Below are 20,585 nucleotides of genomic sequence, written 5' to 3' on the forward strand. Positions count from 1 at the left end.
CACATGGGCTATGCAGACATCTCATTTATATTTAGAGGTGGATGTAGTGCTTATGAAATGAGACAGATAAATAGCCTAAGAAATTTCAGTCCTCTCCGTCTAGAGAACAAATGTATCAGGTAGCCATGTTCCTCCACAGTGACATGCCAAGCCTAAATTTAAAAGGATCTGGGAAGGAGAGGACAGTTCAGGCTCTGCACCCATTGCAGCTTGAGCTCTCTGTTCCCACCATCATCAACAGCGGCATCTTCACCACTGCGCTCTCCCCATCCTCTGAAAAAGGGACTAAAATAACTAACACTTGCAGACCTCAGATGTGACAATAACCCCCCCACTGCCTCCAGTGATTTATAATGGTAACTTGCATTTTCCAAAGAGATTTTGGTATGGAGGAGCCTGAATATCACTCTAAGGGTGTGGAAGTCTTAAGTAAATGAGTCTGTTTTGAAAACAAGGCCCAACCATGTAGCTAGAAAGCCATGAAGGGCTTCAGGACATACCTACACCGCATCAAGTGAAGATGGCCCGCAGAGCCCCAGCTCCCCCCGGGGCTAGGGTCAGCATAGCCAGGTCGGTCAGAGCCTGGCTGAACAAGCTTTGCTCTTTTGTTGCCACGTAACCCAGTGTTAATGCAAATATACTCCCCTTCCTACCCTCATTAGCACCTTTGCATGGCACGGCACAGCAGCACGTGGTGATTCCAGCTGCAAACAGCTGCTGCGGAGTGCAGTGTGGACACACCTGCAAGCGCTTACACCACCCCATCTATGCTGGGGCCTTGGTCACTCCTTACTTCACAAAGATGGCCTGAGGAACCATTTTAACGGAGCTGGTAGGGCCCAGGGGGGCAGGTGGGAAAACTTAAAATAGCTCTAAATCCAGTGAGGAAGGGAAGGCAGCTGAGATAGCAAGCAGAGGTGAGACCAGACACTGGAATCTGAAGGTATAAGGCAACAGATTATGAATGAAGGGACTTGTTTAAGTGTCTTGGTAATGTGGCAATGAGAAACCTCATATTACTGCTCCAGCAAACAGTGCATATATAACACAGCATTGTGAAATCTTGAAATCTTTGTACACAAATACAGTTAGGAGAAGAAAGTGATAAAAGGAAAACTTGGCCATATTTCTGAATATACTCTCTTCTTTGGGAAATAATGTTGACACAGCCAGAATGGGCCTGCTATATCCAACTCTCATGCACATGTCCTCATTCCTATGGCTTAATAATCATAATGAACTATGAGGGGAAGGTAAATAGTCTTCATTCCACATCTCCAAGGATAATAATAAGAAGGAAGAGATTTCAAACATTGGTAATGACTTGTAGAGCTGCACATTGCTTAAAACATCAACCACGAGCCAAGAAATACCCCTCAAGGCTGCAATCAAAAACTGTTTTTGGCTCTGCACTGCAAACAGAAATTTTATTTGATCAACAGAGTTATTGCAACAGACTTGCTGTTTAGAGCCTGGAAGCTCGTCTCTAACGCGGCACCCCTCACTGCAGCTAAAGCCTCCTGCACGGCAAAACTTTGGGCTCATGAAATGCAGCTCTGACTAATGGCTAACAGTTAATCGTGATGACGACTGAGGAGCATCTTCGATGCTTCTCCCTTCACTAGCTTAAAAGTCTGTGCAATCCCTGGCCCATACGCCTTGCAGACTAAAAAGAAAGCAGACGTCTCTGTGTCCCCCCGCCAGAAAAAAAAACCTGCCTGCCAGAGAATACTGGCATGGAGAAAAGGGAGGAACTGAAAATTATTTTTTAACAGAGTTTCTCAAGAAAATGACAGACCTTCTCAGAGTATTTTAGATATCTTTTTGTTGAAATGTAAAGCGTAGACAATATTTAAGTAGAAATTTGGAAAACTGAAGGTCCATTATTCTTATTCATATCTGCCATCGTAAATGTGTTTCCTGCTGGTAAGGAAACTAACAAAAAAGAACAGTTTTGAGAAGAGAGATGGTTGTTAAGAGCAGAAAATCATTTTCAACAAGCAACAAGCTACACCAATCCAACAAAATCAAGGAATGATACTGACTACCCTTGAACACCACACACTGAACCCTACCCAGCTAATTTCTTAGGGACATATGGATAACTGGTATCTCCATGCTGACGGTTTGGTGATCTGGCAAAACAGAACCTTCTCCAATCATGGCAATAAGGTTTAAAAAAAATTGCAGGCTGCTGTTCAGCAAAAAGAAACCAGTGGGGCATGGAGACCCTTACCTGTGTCAGAGACACAAGAGCTCAGATGCAAACCAGACATCAGCTGCCTGATATTCTCAGGACAGAAGAAGGAATTTCAGACAAACATGCCATAGGAGAGCCCGGAGAAGCTCTAGAGCCCGGAGAGGCAACTGGGTCCTCACACAGGCTGTGAGCAAAAGGGCCAGAATACAGCAAAATTAAACAAGCTAAAACCAGACATATTTTGGGTGTGTGATGTATGCTGACTGGCACCCCAACACTGGAACAGGTTGCCCAGAAAAGTTGTGGATGCCCCATCACTGGAAATGTTCAAAGTCAGGTTGGATGATCCAGTGAAAGATGTCCCTGCCCACAGCAGGGGGGTGGACTAGATGATCTTTGAAGGTCTCTTCCAACCCAAACAATTCTACGATTCTCTGATTTCCTACTTAAGCACTGAAATAATAAGCCTGAAATTTGCTGGTTCTGATGATTTGAACTATCATTAAAAGCAATGTGGCTTTTCCAAATATCATCTTTGATTTTTTTTTAAATATTTTTTTAAACAGAAAAGCACTGACACCACATTTGTTTTTTATAAAGAATGGGGCAACTCAATGAGTTTTAGAGTCTGTGACCTTCTTATTCAAATCCAGGCAGTATGAAAAGAGGCGATGATAAATTTTTATGATCAAAGATATATCTTTCTAAGAAAAGAGAAGACAGAGTGGCAAAGTACAGTAGAGGGGAAACACAGGGGAAGAGGAAAAGCAAGCACTTTTGTCCACTGTTGCCTCCAGGCTTTATGTCTGACAGAAACAAAACAAACCACCTTTAGGAAAATAGGATGTTTATTTCCAGTGAGAAATACACAGCTTAACATCCTAGCTAACGCAACACAGCAGTGGGAGAGCACAACAGTTTGTATGCTTGTCATATGGCCAAGGTGAGCATTTGCTTTTTGCAGAGTGGCCTTGGAGGGGCAGAGATACATCTTCTGTATAGGGGAGATAGAGATGACAATCATTGTACAACTGTTACACCTGATCCCTCCTTCAAAAACAATGTACTGTCTCCATAGCGTGGTGGTGTCTGCAGGTACAAGCACCACCAGCAAGCTAACAGCAGTGAGCCCCGGAGAAAGAGTGGAGGGGCCACCCCAGGCTGCTAGGAACAACTGCATGAGCAGTTAAAGCCCGTAAGAAAGGTTGGCACCTACTACTGTGGACAAAAAGTTTGTTTGTAATTAAAGTCAAATCCCGGAAGGGTGAGTGTTGCATCACTTGGAAGCGCATATAGATTTGGGGCAAACTGGGGCCATCAGTAGTGTTGACACTGTATCTTTCATCTTCTGCCTCAATAAGCCACAGAAGTGGTAATCAATAATTACTACTGAGGTAAACATGGGCATTTCACACCTCCTGTGCTTCCTTGCTGGAGTGCTGAGGACAAACAGTGCAGCACTGGTTCCCATTCATGCCTCTGTGTAACCATGAACCTGTGGCTGGGCTCCAGGATCGTAAATACTTCATCTGAGATCAGGTGCTGGCCTGGTCCCAGCCCAACTGTAGCAGCAGAGGACTGTGAAGGTATCTCAAAGGCTTGCCCCTTCTATTCTAGCAATGGCAGAAGCAGGGGCTCCCCCCATTATTCACAGAAACTATTGAGACCTGAGAAGCTGCCTGGAACTTGGCCCTTGGTCCACTGCAGTGCACACTGCTCACACAAAGCCACCACAAGGAAGGCCGTGGTTATTTCTGTTCCTCCAGTAAAAGGGTGTCCTCTTGCCAAGACCTGCTTTCCTACAAAGGCTCTGCATGGCCCCTTTAATCCTCTGGAGCTCCTGCCTGCCAAGGAGGGAAGGGACCCGACTATAACATGGTGGCTCCCCCGCACTGGTAACACTTGATCATTCAGGAGGGCTGGGAAGAAACACCGGTCCTGAAGGAAACAGCCCCATCCAGTCCAGCCGTGCAACATGACTAAACAGATCTGCACAGGCAGAGCCGTGCAGACTGCGAGTGGAAATCAAACACAGAGCATGCTGCAGGTTGGCAAGCCCAGTCTTTTTTGTCTTAGTCTTTTTTTTTAGTAGAGGCTCATCCTTCCCTTTTATTTAAGCAACACTTCCAGTGGGAAGAAAGGCTAGAAGAAATTACTGCCTCATCACGGGGGCCTCTCACCAAGCGCCACAGTGCAGCTAAGAGGAATTCTGCCTGTTTTCCTAAAAAGGCGTCCAGCCTATGCCTTTGCAAAAAGACGAGAGGAGGAGCCATGGGTGAAGGAAGAAGGCAGAGATAGGTAGGATACCCTGGGGCAGGGAGAAGCTCCCCAGCTTGTGTAACTTGCCAGGGTGGAGAATTGCTCTGACAAGTTACGCAGGCTTCTACAGCAGCTACGAATTTGATCCTATAAAAAAACAAGTATCAACAACTTAATCACATGCCTGGGTCACATGGCAGCAAGGGCAACACACAGTAGCAAATTATTTTTTTTCTTGGTTTTGTTTGTTTTTTAATATAAAGTGGGAGTGAGGAGTGAAACTTGGGTGGGGCCTTCTACTACTCACTGGGAGGAAAAATAACGTCTTTGCAACAGCTCCTGCTTTGTTTTTGCTCTCCCTCAAGATCACGGGGCTCTCCAGGCTCCACTGGGCTGGTAATGCTGCAGTTTTTCCAGGCCTCACCAGCTCTCAGGCTGTTCTGCAGAACAGACTGGCTTTGATACGGTCTCATCAGTTCCCATTGACTGAGCTGGTTGGAGTGGGCTGAGGGCAGGAGATTTGGCTCAACGCCTGGCACAACCGTGAGCAGCAGGCAGCGGTGGTTGGCTGGGCTGTCTTTGGGAAAAAGATGAAGGTATCAGGAGTGGGAGGTGTCAAGATAGCAGCCCCAGAGAGGGATGCTGGGAGGAAGGCTGTGCAGGGCGGCTGCACGACCAGGAACCTGAGTCATAGAATCACAGAATGCTTTGGGTTGGAAGGGACCTTTAGAGGCCATCTAGCCCAACCCCCCTGCAGTGAGCAGGGACAGCTTTAACCAGATCAGGTTGCTCAGAGCCCTGTCCAACCTGACCTTGAATGTTTCCAGGGATGGGGCATCTACCACCTCTCTGGGCAACCTGTTCCAGTGCTTCACCACCCTCATTGAGTCACGCCAATGCACTGCGCCTGTGCAATGGTCCAGCCCCTTTAACCTCACTGTAGCTGGGAGCACTGACTTGCTGAGGTGGCACGCAGCTGACAGGTCTCCCATCAACACCTACCTCTTCCCAGCGGTGGTATGAAAGAAATCCTGGCTGGTGTGTGCATCCTGCTGCCAGTGGTGAGGCAGGCCTCCCTGGAGAGGGAGGTCTCACCGGCAGGTCTGCGTCAAAAGCTGATCACTCACTGCCTGGTCAAATTTTACTGGCCACAGTTGGTTATTTTTTTCCAAAGACACATGTCAAAATCATCTAGTCTGAAAGTGTCTCAAAGTGAAACAGTTTGTTTTAACTCACAGAAACCTCTGGGTTTTGTACTGTTCTGTCTCCACCTCTCTTCATTTTTTGTGGTGGCAGGGACCCCAAAGACTCAAATCAACAAACCAACCACTTTGTTGTTTTGACAATTTTCAAATGAAAACCTTATCTTTTCTTTACCCACTTCTCTCATGCAATATCTAATTATAGGTCTGCAGGTCTCACACTTGGGGCCCATTTTCAATAATCCCATTCACGTTAGATTATCACAGTGGGCAAAAATAACAGTAGGTCAGCCAACGGTCTACCTGCCTCTTTCATTGCAGGGAAACCAGCCTTCCCAGACAGAAAGAAATCAAAGCTTTGCTGTCTGACACCATGAGGTCCTCATGGAGATGCAGCGTTTCCTGGCAAAGCTGAGCTTTACTGATGAATCTTGTGTGCACACACGTAAAACAGCGTAAGTGCACGTACCCGAAGCTGGAAGAGCTGCATGGGGCCGGGCTCCTGCCTCTTCACACCCCGACCCACACGGCTCAGCCAGCAGCCGGCTGCAGGACACGCTTGTGCAGGACATGCTTGGCTCAGCTCTTTCGTTTTAACTCCTCCGGTACAATTAAAGCAGCACAGCCTCAAATATGGCTGCAGTGACGCCGCTATAAAAATAAAAACTAGTTTTAACATAGTATGGCACCTTTGTACTAGCATAACTGTTCACACTGGTAGTTGTATCAGCATCAATCTCCTTGTGAAAATACAAATTACCTCCCCATCTGAAAGTCCTGTACAGGCATGGGCACTGTGGGGACATAAGACCCCCACACTACTCAGCAGAAACAGCTTGTGTCTTGCAAAGTATCCTTCTGGTTCAGAGAACCAGAAATGTAAAGGAGAATATTTGTTTTCCTTTTCATAATAGTTTGTTCTAAGGAATGCCTTTTTCAACTGCAAGAGGATACAAGATGGAAGGGATACAGGACCTAATAACCCACCTGGAAATACTTTGTATGGAAAAGCAGTTGAGCAAGTTTGGGGATTGTGCCAAAGAATTATCAGACAGGCCTTGCTTGATATGATTTGGGTTTGTGGGCAGCTTTTACAGCCCAGCAGGATTTCCCAAAGCTGAGGTGCTTTTAAGCTTCTCGTGTATGTGCCTGGCCCTTATTGCAGTCCTGGCTGTTGGCCAAAACGATTCTGTTTGTGAGAGAGTGAACAAGTGAGGACCATTATGACTTGGAAGAAGCTCAGTTCTTGCTCACTGAGGACTCTGGAGACACAGAATGGGACAAAAAAAAGTAGAGAAATGTATCAGAACGTGGGAGCTGGTAAGGAGATGGCATGCTCCTGCAAATTTCAGCTACTTAGGACATGGTCTGCAGGCTGTGGAACAACTCGTATGCAGAAGTAGGTGAGCTGGGATGCAGAAGAATAAGAGGCTTCCTGCAAGAGCTGCGTGTATTTCCTGCTCTGAGTCGATCGCACATCAGCAGATCTTTATTCTGGCCATGGACTGGTGGGTTGCAGTGGCTTCTCCACAGCTGTGACTCTGCTCCTCATCCTTCATGGTCCTGAGTGGCCATACGGCCTCAGGAGCTGCAGCATAGTGTTAAAAAATGTGAGAATTTTCAGAAGTCTATGACCGAGCCTCAGCTGCACTCTCTTCAAGAGGAGGGAAAAACAGTTCAATGAAAAAGTAAAGATAGGGGGGACCCTCCCCCCCCGGCCCCTGTATTTTTTCAAGGTAAAAAAGGACTACTAAAAAAACCATCAAGCATCCTGCAGAACAGGACAATGGAACTCTGACATCCCTGGGGCCCCCGGGTAGCATTTCCAAATTAAAATTTATGGATTTTTTAGCAATCTTATTTGGGGGGGGTGGGGAGGAGAAGGAGGAAAGAAGGAAAGAAAAGTAAGTTCCATGGAAAGCTGCCATTCTTTATTGAATCAAAAATAGAACTTCTTGGAAGTTTACCAACCAGGCATTTTTGTGTGGAAAACACTAACTCTACAGATTGGGCACTGTCCAAGGAAACATACACACCAGTTTTGGACAGGAATAGAGTTTGGGGTCTAGATGTGTTCACTCTAAAATACCTGCCAAACAGTCCCTGCTATGGCAGGACGTGAGACACTCGCAACGCCTGTTACTTTTCTGTAGCACATTATAGGTCTGGCTTTTGGTCCCTGATGGTGCATCCACAGGGTTTTTGGGAGGTGTCGGTGAGTCCTGGAGTGCAGCTTGCCTACTGCAGTCAGTGGAGATCCAGTCAGTACACGTACTGGAGTCCTGGGAGCTTTTTATCTGAATTTGATACCTGCACTTGGACAGATGACTTATGCCCCGCACCGCACTGGAGCGAGGGGACTGAAGGGAAGGGATGCCAGAGTGTGGTTTTTCAGGGGTGGTAACAGGATTGTTTTATTTAGTCCAAGTGTCTTTTTCTGAGGAATAAATCCATGTTTAGCATGAGGCAAGGCACAGAAGGAACAGGAAACAAGCTGGCAAACTGGCCATCCCCTGGGCTGTGATGGGCTTTGGCATTTGCTTGAATTTGGGGATTGCTAAATTGATATCCACTAAGGTTGGTGTTTCACACTTGATATTGCTGCTTGCCGTGAGTCTTTGGACAGTGGATGAGGTCAGGAAATGGGAGCACAGTTTTTAGCTTGAAGGGCTTCCTCCTCCCACTGAAAAGTCCCAGCCCTACCCTTGCTCTATATTTGATCTCATGCACGGTAAGGAGAATTTTGAGGTTTTTTTCTAGCCCTGTTCAAACTCTCCCTCTTTCTTCAATGCTTGCCATAACAGTATTGGAGCACCCACCTTTTCCATCTGTTTGTCTGCATACACCCTGTCCATGCAGTTCCTCTCCCCTGTGTTTCACATTGATTTGAATGCAATGCTGTTCTCCGTGAGTCAAATCCAAAGAGGCATCGAGATGACCTAACTTTCACCTAGGGAAGGCATGGTGCTGACACTCCTCTTTGGTTCTGCACCATAAGCAAACCCTTTATTTGGATGGGTTTATGTTCCCTTGTTCCACCTGTCCCGAGTTTCACATCATGGCCCTTGGAGCCACACACTGTAGGTACCCCCAGTGAGCAGGGTCTTCGACCTGAGGCTGCACTAGGAATACCTGATTGTTTCACTTTTATTTGGAGGGAGAAGGCTGTGTTCCTATTCTTGCCTGGGCGCAGCATAGCTCTTGAGCAGGACTAGTATTTCTGGTTTCTTCACAATACCGACTTTATCAGCCAGAAGAAAGTTGAACTCTTGAGTTTTTCCAAAGAGGGTCACAACAAGCTTGGCTAGAGCCTTGTGCCAGTTGGCTGTGTCCTCTGAGCGCCTGGGGCTAGGACTGCACCAAAGAACACAGCCACTGGTGCAGTCTCTCTCACTCATAAGCACATAGAGCAGCTCAGTATCCTCTTCCTTCTGTACTTTCATGCTCCAGTTGCTCAGAAGGATGCCAGAAATTGGGCAGGATTCAGTAAAGCCAAGATACATATGTCTGTATATGTACGTAGGTAGGTATGTATCTGTGTATGAAAGGTGGGCTAAAGACAGTTCTTGCTTTTGGATACTATAAAGCTACCATTTTGCTGGTGGTTAACTTCCACTGGGTAAAGAAAAGGCCCAGCAGAGCTGGCTCCACACGGTGTCATCGCTGATGGAGCAGGAGAACTGGCCTCAGTCATACCCTTATCAGCTCAAAGCTGCATTCCCTGGTGGAAGTCAAGTGAAAGGTTCTGTGCCTGTTTGGCAGCCTGTCACATAGATAGGGATAAGCTCAAGGAAGACTAACCCAGAATGTAATGAGGAGACTGGGAATATACTCAAAAATGCCCTGAGAAGGGAGGAAGAGGACACAGAAGCGCCAAGCTTGTCCCTCTGTCCAAGTGTTGAAGTATTGAAGCTTGCAGGGACGGGGAGTCAAGTGATCTGTGCAGAAGCACAGGCACCTCTCCTGCAGAGAGGGCAGATGCTGCACTAGGCTGGGACATTGCATGATGAGAGGCTGAGTGCAGGGAGAAGGATGGGAGGTTTCCAAGGCACAGTACAACCTGTAACTCTGAGAGGCTGGATGTGGCATGAGGGTGTGAGCAGACTGGGAATTTAGTTGCTCTGGAAGAGGTAGAACATAATGACTGAGCAGAAAAGTTAAACTGTGTGTGTTTTATTAACTGAGAAAGCACTGGAAGGTGCTGGATGACCCTTAGGCATAGGGTAAGTGAGCCAGAAGGCAGCTATGATAAGGGGGTGGAGATGCTATTAATGTGTTCTGGCAATGCCTGGCACATGCTCCCTCATGTTTGGGGTCTAAAGCTGAGGGAGCTGATTCTCTCTTCTTTTTTTAGAAGAAGATTCTCTCTTCTTTTTTTTGGTAACTTACGCTGGTGTAGGCAGGCCTGTCTCAATGTTGTGGTAATGGCAGAGGAGTCTGGGGAGAAATGGGGGGTAGGAAGAAGGTTTGTGAAGTGGCCCATGCATTTCTGAGGTGTGAGGATAAGTGAGAGTCAGCTGGGCATAGGTGATATGGTTTTGGGGACCCTGGGTGATTAAAGGGCCTGGAGGACATCAGTGGGTTTTTGAATGATCCTAGACAGGTAAAGGCATAGCCAGGAGTATGGGGACTTTGATAGCCTTGGCATTTGACTGGAAACAGATTCTCTGTCTCTCTGTTTCTCTCCTTCCCTGCCTCTCCCAACCCTTGCTTGATGCCAGTTCCCTTAACACGAGATTTCCATTCCAACCTACACATCCCTCCTATCCCTCTTCCCCAGCAAGACCCTTCCTTTCCCCCTTCCTCCTCCCCACGCAGAGGCTCTTTTTGCCCTCCATGGGCTGCTGGGAATCATAGAATAGAATCATAGAATCATTTTGGTTGGAAAACACCTTTAAGATAATCCAGTCCAACCATTAACAAGAAGGGGCAAGAGGCCGGGCGTCTTCCTTCAGCCGAGGGCAGTAGGCACAAATGAGCTGTTTACATCAGAAACATCCGTTTTTGTCTCTCCAGGCATAAGCAAAATAGGAAGTCTGTCATCTCAGGAGGCAACTTGGTCTATGCCTTGAGCCAGCTCTGGGTGAAGGAACTGGAGACCTGCTTTTGGGAGTGCCTGCTGGGGCTCCTCCTGTGGCCACAAAGGCACAGTCATGCTTCTGGAAGCCACTATAGCTACTGAATGCTCATGACAGCCATGTGCAGAAGACCCTGAGGGTCAGGAGGCCATGACAGGAGCAGTACAAAAGCTCTAGGTAAGACCAGCTTTCCTCCAAAATGCCTGACATCCAGGAACACAGTAACCGAGAGTTTGTTCATTTGAAGTGCAACAGTATGGGACAGTACGGGACGGCTCCAACGAGAGCTGTCAAGCCCGGCACCTCGGCTAGGATCCACCGGGCACGGGGGGGACACATCTGCAGTAAGGCTGATAGTGCCTGTGCTGTTATCTGCTGGTGGGACAGGGTGTTGCTGCCAGCCTGCCAGCCTCTCACCAGTGTGGGGATGTCTATGCAAGGTGATCTTGCAAGGGCAAGGGCAGAGATGACCAAGCAACCTGAGCTAGGTGTGAAGTAAGGCATCACAGGATAGTGGCGAGATGGTCTGGCACATGCCTACACAATCCCCAAAATGAGCAAACTCTATACCCAATGGATGTACTGTCGCTCAAAGGAGGATTATTTACTAAGACCGCCTTTTTTTTCCTTTTTAAAGGAAAAAGCGTGTGCCTCATCAAAAGATAGTGTGAGGCAAACAAACCCAATACAGTAAAGCCGCTGTGTCAGGAAGTACAGAACAAACCCACATCCCATCAGAACTAACCCGCTTTTAGCTTTGCATCCAAAAATATTAGTCCATTTATTGCCCATTAAAAATTCCCTTTGTCTCTTCTCAGTTGTGGTGCATGCTTGAGATGTTAAAGCTGGCATTGTCAGTCTTTAAAGTAATGTTTGAGATCTATTTACTCATTAACTTTCAAATACAGGACACTTTCAAAACCTTTTCCTAAGGGCATCCCTGTGTTCTGTTTGAAAGAGTTACTGTTGTTTTCCCACCTACCCTGAAGGGCTGTTTACGATACCATCTCTCCCTTTTAATCCTCTTTTCCTTTCATGTCTAACAAACAGTGTTAAACAGAACACAGGGGGAAAAGGCAGATCTCACACATTATAATCATCTATAGTTAAATGAAGAAAAGAAATGCTTCGCAATTAGAGGTCTCATTTTGTCAATTACTGCTCAAGAAGCTTTTTCCTATGTATTTTCCAGATAAAACCTCTGTCCTTCCAAGCCCCAGGTTTATATGGATAGTAACTCAGATAAAGGGTTTCTAGAATTGATCCTGTGAGTCAGTGTGCACTCTGTACAGTGACTGGGCTGCCACAAAGTGATTTTTCTTAGGAGACCCTACACAGAGGGATGTCTTAAGACGCACACACAGGAGTGTGAGCAGTATTGAGATGGTGAACTATAACAGAAAATGTTACATTTCAAAACTGGCCACTGTTTCCGGTGGGTTTTTTACAGGATACCTTGATTTCTCTAGCTCTTTTTGTCCTATATCTGAGCACTTTAAGACTATGAATATATTTAGCCTCACAACTTTTCCATGGGGCGGTGTGGGACTCCACGTTACACAGATCTGAGAGGCAGAAGCTGAGGCTATCATTTGATGAGCATTTCTTTTAGCAACAGCGCCAACATAAGCATCGCCTGCTCTCCCCTTCCCCTCTCCCACCGCTCACTTACCCCTCAGCTGTGCCAGTTTCAATGCTGTGTGGGAAACAAATTGCAGAACACATCCAGGTTAAAAATAGCTGAAAAAAAAGAGAGAAATTAATTCCAGAACCTGGACTGACGTCCTACATGTACGTCCAAAGCCAATACAACAGAACTTTTTTAGCTCAGATTCAATCTGTCTGTCCAGCTCCATCAGTAATTCTTACCTGATTTCATACAGGACAGAAAGGTAGTATTTTCAAAAGCTATTGATTTCCTTTCTAAATTTTGTGCAAATTGATGACTGGGTGAGGGATAGAGAACTTAATTAGAGAAATGTGGCCAGCAGCCAACTGGCTAGTGAGTGTGTGCATGCTGGCTGACCACGTATGCGTTAGCTGGTCAGCCGATATATACGTACCCAACTGCTGCCCAGTGAGGAGTCTTAGAGCATATAGGGAGGGGAGAGTTGGGCTTGTTGCAGCTATTTTATCGTAGGAGGAGGGGGGAGAAGGGAGGCGACTATGAAGCAAGGGTCACAGACCCACAGGAAACCAAGTGCCATTAGTTCCACTGCTCACAAAGCAATTTGTTTCAAAAAAAAGCAGGATTCTATAAAATAAGACCTCTTCTGCCAGTGAGCCTCTAAAGCAAGTGAATAGTTTCTCATCCAATTTGGGAGGAAGCTGAGAGCTCAGCCTCAGATTCCTGTTCAGACTCCAGCAACCACTTCTGCTTTTAGCACTCCGAAAACCAATGGAAACGATGGATACTGATTTCTTTCCCATACTCAAATGTCACTTAAAGCCCTTGTTTCTTCTGAATAACTCTTTTAAGCACTTGCTTTATCTTTGTTCCTACCTGCCTCTTTCGAATCTACAACAGCTTGCCAAGAGCTCTGCTCCATTCTCTTCCTTCATATCCCTCGTGCCTCCCCTCTGGCTGATGAATGGCCTCAAACTTTGGTACAGGGTGGTACACAAAATATTCAGCATATTGTATCTGAAAATGATGAGTATTTTGGTGCAAACAGAAGTTGGCTCTTCCTGCCCACCTCTTCTCAGGGGAAAGAGACCTTGGGTCTCCTTGCCACTTTTGCTGACCTGCAGAGGCGACTGGGTGGAATGGGAGCCACAGGGTGGAACAGGAGCCATGAGACACCCTGTGAGCCATGGCTGTAGTCCATGGACGGAAGTGGAAGGGTCTTTATGTTCCTGTGCTCATGTCTTCTTTTCAGCAGGCCTGCCAAATGAGGCTTTTGCCATCAGCTCTCCAGCACTTCAGGGTGTGCCCTCTCCTATGCCCAGGAGACCGAGTGCCAAGCACGCAGCATCTGGTTGCACATGGGGGTCACAAGCTGAGCTGCGTGACTGCTTGCCTCTCTTCTTGGGAAGGGAGTAGCAGACTGTCCGCATGTCAGAAGCAGCCACTGTCTTTGGCAGGGAAAGCTTTAATCAGAACAAGTCTCTGATAGAAACTGGGTCTATTCCTACCATTTGTGGGTTTCTGTAGCCTTTGCTTTTCCCGGTAGCAGAAATTATCACCATAGGCACCTTGGGCTTCTCCAGGTGGGAAACCAGAGGTTTTGGGCAGCTGGGGATTTTTCTGGTGTGGGAAATCCCCTGGTGGCAATAATCCAGTGCAATGGGCTCTGTGCCATCCCTGCTGCAGACACCCAGGAACGTTACTGGGAGTTGCACCCAGTGTGATCTGTTTGCAGATACTCCAGTCTCACCACAGGTATGGAGCAAGGCGTGATGGGAAGACCTGAGACAGTTCCCAGATGCCTGCGTTAATTCCCTTGTCATTGCATACCACTGGGTCTGCTCCAGTCTGCGCACTGGAGTAGCTGCTAGAGGTCAGCTCAGCGCCTGCAAGAGAAGCATCTTCATAGACCTTCCTAGCACTGATTTCACTTCCAGAACTAGTTTCTGTAGGGATTCTTTTTTCCCAAATGGAAGAATATAGCCACTATGCAAAGGTGACACTGGGGACCTGTAAAGGAGATCTAAAGCAGAAGCCAGGGCTGCCTTGCTAGAGAGGAGTGCTAGAAGGTCCCATCCCCTCTCCTCACCAGACACAGGAGCGGAGGAGGTGCTGGTGAATCCTCACCAACATGGAGCAGCCTCATGCAGAGCGGAGCAGCCCTTACATTGCTGTAAGTGATGTTAGGGTCTGGCTTTATCCTTGGGCAACTACAGAATTTAGGGAAGTGATGGCAGGGGGGGAATGATCAGAAGGCTGGCAGAAATTGTGTAATTGGTGTATCAAAGGCCCTTCCCTTCTCCTCCGGTCACATTTTAACAGTACCCTATTTTATTCTACGTGTCAGTAAACAACAAAATCATTACTGATAAAACTTGCCTTAAGCAACAAGACACATGTGAACAATAAAGCACTAAGAGCCACATTTTCAAAAGTGTGTGTGCAGAAATGTCTATTGTACAATGTATAAGCAGCATGTGGTCTGGATGTGGCAAGCAGCAACAGGAGAGGAAAAGGGGAACAGATGGAACCTGTACATGAGTGACAAGAGCGGACGTAGGCTCAGATCGAGTTTTGTAGTGTGCAGAGGCTGAGCTTTTGAAAAGCCTTAAATAATAACCACATTTTAAGGAGGACTGCACTAATGGGGCATGCAGATAAGTGCGCCGAATAGTGAAACTGCAGAGGACACAGCAGTGGAGACAGTGATATATACAGAGCATATGAAAAGTTTGGTCTGACACGCCAGCCATGCATACAATCAAAGGTGTGCACATTTTAGAAACATCAGCCTCCCTGAAACCTCAATGACTTAGCAGTAAAACATCAGGAAACGATAAGTCGGGGTCAGAAAGGTCTGAGAATTCCACACAGCTGAAATAAAGATTGAGCAAGAGGAATTAGCATCAAGAAATGAGATTCAGATGTTTAAAGCTGATTGTCTGAACCAAGTTAATATAATGCACCATGTTTCACTTCAAAACGTTTGGATTGTGCAGCTGGGAAGCTCTTCCCATGATTGTGAAATGCAGCAGCTCGCTGTATCTGAGAAGGCTGGGATAGACGTGTCTGCCTGGACACGAGCAGGCTACAAATGATGAATTGGGATTACAGCCTTTACTGTCCCAGTCCAGTTTTACCAGGTTCCTGGGCCACTAGCACAGAAAACAAGCCCAACAGCAAGGCTGCATGAAGCTCTTACCTTCACATATGCTGGATTTGCCCTCTCTCTCCATCCATCTGCCCATGGACTGAAAATGCTTGCTCTCTTTTTTCTGACTGTGAAGCGCTCTGATGATCAGCATCCCTTGCTCTCCTACTTTCAGCATATTGAAGAGAATACCTATTCAGCTATCCAGCCTTTCAAAGCGAAATTATCCTCTCTCCGTCCCTTCTACCAGGTCTAGTGTTGGAGTTCATGGCTCTAGAAAATTATATTTACAAACCTGCAATGGTATGGGACAATCACATTTTCACTCCTCTTTGACATGCGCAGAAGGAAGCCTTTACCTGTATTAATGCAGCCCAGCACCACGACCATCTGTGTAGGACACTGCGAGTCTGCAAAACTTGCACACTTTCAGTGCTAAACTTTTTATTCAGGCAAATCTCAGATGGGTTTATATCAACTTACAGATACACATGTATTGCATAAGCTCCTTCAGCCTAGCAAAGTAATCTGAGAGTCCGAAAGTGCCCACCTGAAAACCACACCTCACGGGGAAAGAGAATCTCATTGGTAAGAGGGTTTTGCAGACTGGCAACTTGTTTGGTTCGTAGTTTTGTTAAATTATACTGCTGGTGGGAGTGGCTCTTTCCTGGGATGAGATAACACACTCTGAGCAGTCCTTGGGTGAGAAACTAGTAACTGGAGAAGAGTGTAGATTCTGTAATAATACTGCCCTGTGCACTATCTGTTCATGGTGACCATTTCTCAATTGGGCTGATGGGTGTATAGAAAAATTTGACAAGACAGACATTAAGCTCTCATATTGTAGATCTTTTCCCCTGCTCCATTCGCATGTGTTTTCATGCCAGCTGGACATGCGTAATGCTGTTATGGGCCAAAATTCGCTCTGGTACATCTCTAGTGAAGCTAAAGACAAATTTGACACTGTGATTTATACCGTGAACAAAACAGAGCAGGGTGCGTTCTCTCGCCTGTCAGCAAATGGCACAGCAGAGCTCTTATACATGGCAAGCTCCCCTCCCACAGCCACTCCCCAGACAAAAAAAGGTGGCTGGCCCGGAGGACCAGTGTCTCAGGGAGGGCTCAGAGCCAAAGGGCAGAGCTGTGCCAGAGGATGCTCAAACCCGGGCCTCAGCCTGTCCCCTCTCCTGGGGCAGATACAGCCAGGACAAAGTCACTTCTTTCACAGTATCTCCAGCACTTGCTGGTTTCAGAAGACTCCACGTAAAGTTCAGCGTCTCCTATCACTTGAAGCTGAAGTTCATGGCCTGGGTTTTCCACCCACGCTATGGGAAGTTGGTTGGGGTTTGCTCTGTTGCTGACGGTGTGAGATTTCTATTTGCAGTTGCAGCTCCTTCCCATTTCCTTGTCAGACATGCATCATACAGACCCAGAGAGGCTGCACAAATTTACCAAAATGGTGAGGAGAGAGGACATTCCTTACCACAATGAAGCTTTTAATGTGCCTAGTCAACACTGAAGCAGCAGAGGCAGACCCGGGCAAGCACTCCCTGTTATCCTGTCAGGTGCCTGCACTCACACCATGCAGATACGAAACTTGGCGCCAACGGCTACGTGAACTTTGCGTCCAGAGCTCCCATCCCTCCTGTGATGCCACCCTGCATACTCAGACATCAGCACTTAGGGGCTGGGAAGCATGCTGGGGCATTTTTTGATTTAAAATTTGCAGCACCGCTGCTGCCTCACAGAGAGTTGGGTCATTTATGGCTAATGGTGAAAGAGACTGCATGCGTGCTGGGGTGGCATATATGTCCCTGTGTGTCCCTGGCGCAGGATGAGACCTCTGGGATAGATCACACGGATATATATGAAACACATCCCTGATATAAACAGGTCTACTGCCACTTCGCATGTGGACCACATGGGAAGGCAGGACTTGCTGCCTGGAGCCCATACCTGCCCACAAGCCTCACGGTCCTGAGACCTCCTAGCCACGTGGCATCTAACTGTGTCTGGGGACCTCCTAGCCACATGGCACCCCACTGTACCTGGCAGAGAGCTGGGGGAGCCCACAGCACCGTCCTACCTTGCTGCAGCTGTGCACAAGAGCTTTAGTTGTCTCCAGCAGCTCCTCTCACCCCACCCCATCAGCGCAGCGAGTGAGTGGTGCCAGCCACATCACAGAGGAGCAGATGAGGTATCTAAAACAAGGGAGGGATTTTAGTCCCCCTTTGCTTTCCCCTTGCATCCCCATATTGCACCTGCCATTAGAATGACCCAAATTATCCAGTGACGTCGCTCATCAGCCATAGACAAACACAAACCAGGCAAGTTCCCTGTGGAAATCACCTGAGGAAACAGGCTTGTCTCAATGCTTAGAAGAACATCTCTGACCGGTTACTTCTCTCCCAGGCCCGTGATTCACTCCCCACTCAGCACCAGCTGACCGCATTTCGTGCGCCTTGGGATAAGAATCATGTTATTCTTTGCTTGGGTCCAGGAAGCCTCTGATGTGCGTTGGAATGTCTCTGGCTTGTTACAATTAAAATTATTGCTAATTTCATGGGGGAGGCATTTTCATGCATTGCCTTTTTACAGAGGACTGTAACAGGGTCCACCCAAACCACCAGAGTCACAACACAAAGAAATCAATAAATACCTTGGCATGGTGCTTTCCTTGCCTAAATTTGCATCAAGCTTGTTTACAGCCAGCGGGCCAAGAGAAAAGGGTCATTTATAATATGCGCTGTGGCATTGCTCGCCTGCATTTTAGGAGTCAGCAACTTTGATAAATTCTTGACGCAGCTTGCAGACACAGCTAAGTATGCCTCTTCCACCTACTGCAGGAAGCTGGTCACTGTATCAAAGATCAAAGTTGCTCACACCAACGCAGGAAAGTTATATACAAGCAAAAAGGAACTACAAATGCTTGTATTTGGATGCAGGGTTTTGCCGCTGTGCACGTATTGGTCTCTAAATTTGACCATAAACCGCTTGAATCAATTCAGAAAAAAAAAACACTTGCTGCAGCACCACCCAGATTACTCACAGGCTAATCCTCCTGTTGCAGAGACAAGATACTCTGTTATCAAGATGTTTGATATGACTTTGAAAAGATGGGTTTATCGAAAATCGTATTAGAGACTTCTTTAGAGAGTGTAATGACCTTAAGTGGCTGTGCTTTAAAAAGGCTAACAAAAGAGTATGAAATCTGAAATAGGCATATATCGCAGGGAAGTAATTCCCTCTGTTATACATACAGCATCTGCAGAACAGGCAAAGGTTTATCAGAAACTGAAGCTCGTCGAATCAGTTAATTATTTCATGGAAATAAACTAAGAGAAAGCTTTTTATACATCTACAAAAATCACAAAGGTAGATGGGACCTTTTCAGAAGCTGTTCCTGAAACCAAGCGTCCCTGGGATAAACCATAGCTAGGAATTACTGTTAAGAAACTTTTGGTGGGCTCTGACAGTTCTGATGCAAACGTAACTGCTGCTGGAGTCACATGCCCAGCTGCTGCAGGACTGCCATGGGAGAAAAGACCGGCACGGGAACGCAACCGAGTGTGTCTCCCCTCTCTTCTCCTCTCTCCTCCCCTCCACTACAGGATAGGAAATCTGAGAAAAGACAAATAAACCAGATTTTTAAATTGTTTCAGCGGCTCTAGCGGGCTCTTGCACACAAACAGGATTCACGAGCAATTTGGGTTGATTTCCTTTCATTTCTGGTCTTTCTGCATCCCTGCTCTGTTCTGGTTTACTGTTCTCCAGCTCCCTGTACAAACAGGATCTTTCCCCAACAATGTTCTGCCACATCATCTTCCTTCCTTTGTATACAGGCTGATACCGCGTGTTACACACCACGCGGCTTCCTAAGGCACCTCGTTTCTCAATGCTAGCAAAAACAGGAACCAAAAGCAAAGCAGCAATGAAACACTAAATTCTCGCCATAGTTAAAAATTGAACCCTTGAGAGTTTCCGATTCAAGATGACTTTTCAGTTAACGGATTTTTTCTAGTTTAGTGCTCTGGGGGCCACGCTGCAGTATACGTGCAAATGAGGCACTCGTACTTTTTATCAGATTCAAATGCCTCTCCGGCAAGGTCTGCAACACTGACCCATGCTTTTCCTCCCTTTTTTTTTTTTGGTGTTGAAAAGTGAAGCCAGCTGAGCAAAGTGCACATTGCTTCACTGTTCAGTTCTTTTCTTCCATCTTGTAAAGGCTTGCTGTCTGATTTTTTGCTCTGGGGAGATTAGATAGCATGTCTTCAGGGAGAAGATAAAACCACAGGGTGCACTGCACATTGCACAAATGCTCTTGTTATTCTGAGGCCTGAAGAAACGAGGAAGGAAGCTTGAGGCTGGTGGTTTGGCAGGTGTGGGGCCTTTTTTACACAGACATCTGTTTTAAGTGGTAGCTCTGGGCTCGGGGATGAGCAGGGAATGCCCGTCACCCCCACCCCTTCTCTGTGTCACGACACAAGGGGTTTTGGGTTCCCAAAGAAGCAAGGTCACCCACCTGCTCACGCTGTGCTTTGGGACGCTGCTGTCTCGTGATTGTGGGGCAGGGCTGCAAAGTGAGACGATTCCACCCTGCAAACCGGCAACTGGGTAACGCGGCTGCTCCTCTGCCGCCCGAGACAGAGGTGCTGCTGCTGCCGCACCGGCACGCACAAAATGGATGGGGTTAGAGTACAAAATGGGTGAACGACAACACGTACACTAAGTTCGACGCAAAGATCTGAAGAAAACGGTTTGGATGCTACCACATACACCACATCAAAATAAACTTTTCTAATCCCACTAGATTATTCCTAGCGGTTTAGGTAACACTGCTAGTGATCCCATTACAGTTTTGAATGAACTGCTTCCTTTGGCAGGATGTTACCAGCACACTCCTCTAAGCCTTGCACCATGTTTGAAGGAATTCATTAGTGCTTGGTGGTTAATTATCTATGGAATAACATATCTGGGATCCCCACCTTAGAAACAGTCTAGAAAGAAAGTGCAGTTTTTAGGGCTGGATCCTGCTCTGCTAAAGCACACATGTGGGGAGGAAAAAAGG

This window comes from Pelecanus crispus, chromosome 1, assembly GCF_030463565.1.
Source record: "Pelecanus crispus isolate bPelCri1 chromosome 1, bPelCri1.pri, whole genome shotgun sequence".
In the NCBI taxonomy this organism is placed as follows: domain Eukaryota; kingdom Metazoa; phylum Chordata; class Aves; order Pelecaniformes; family Pelecanidae; genus Pelecanus; species Pelecanus crispus.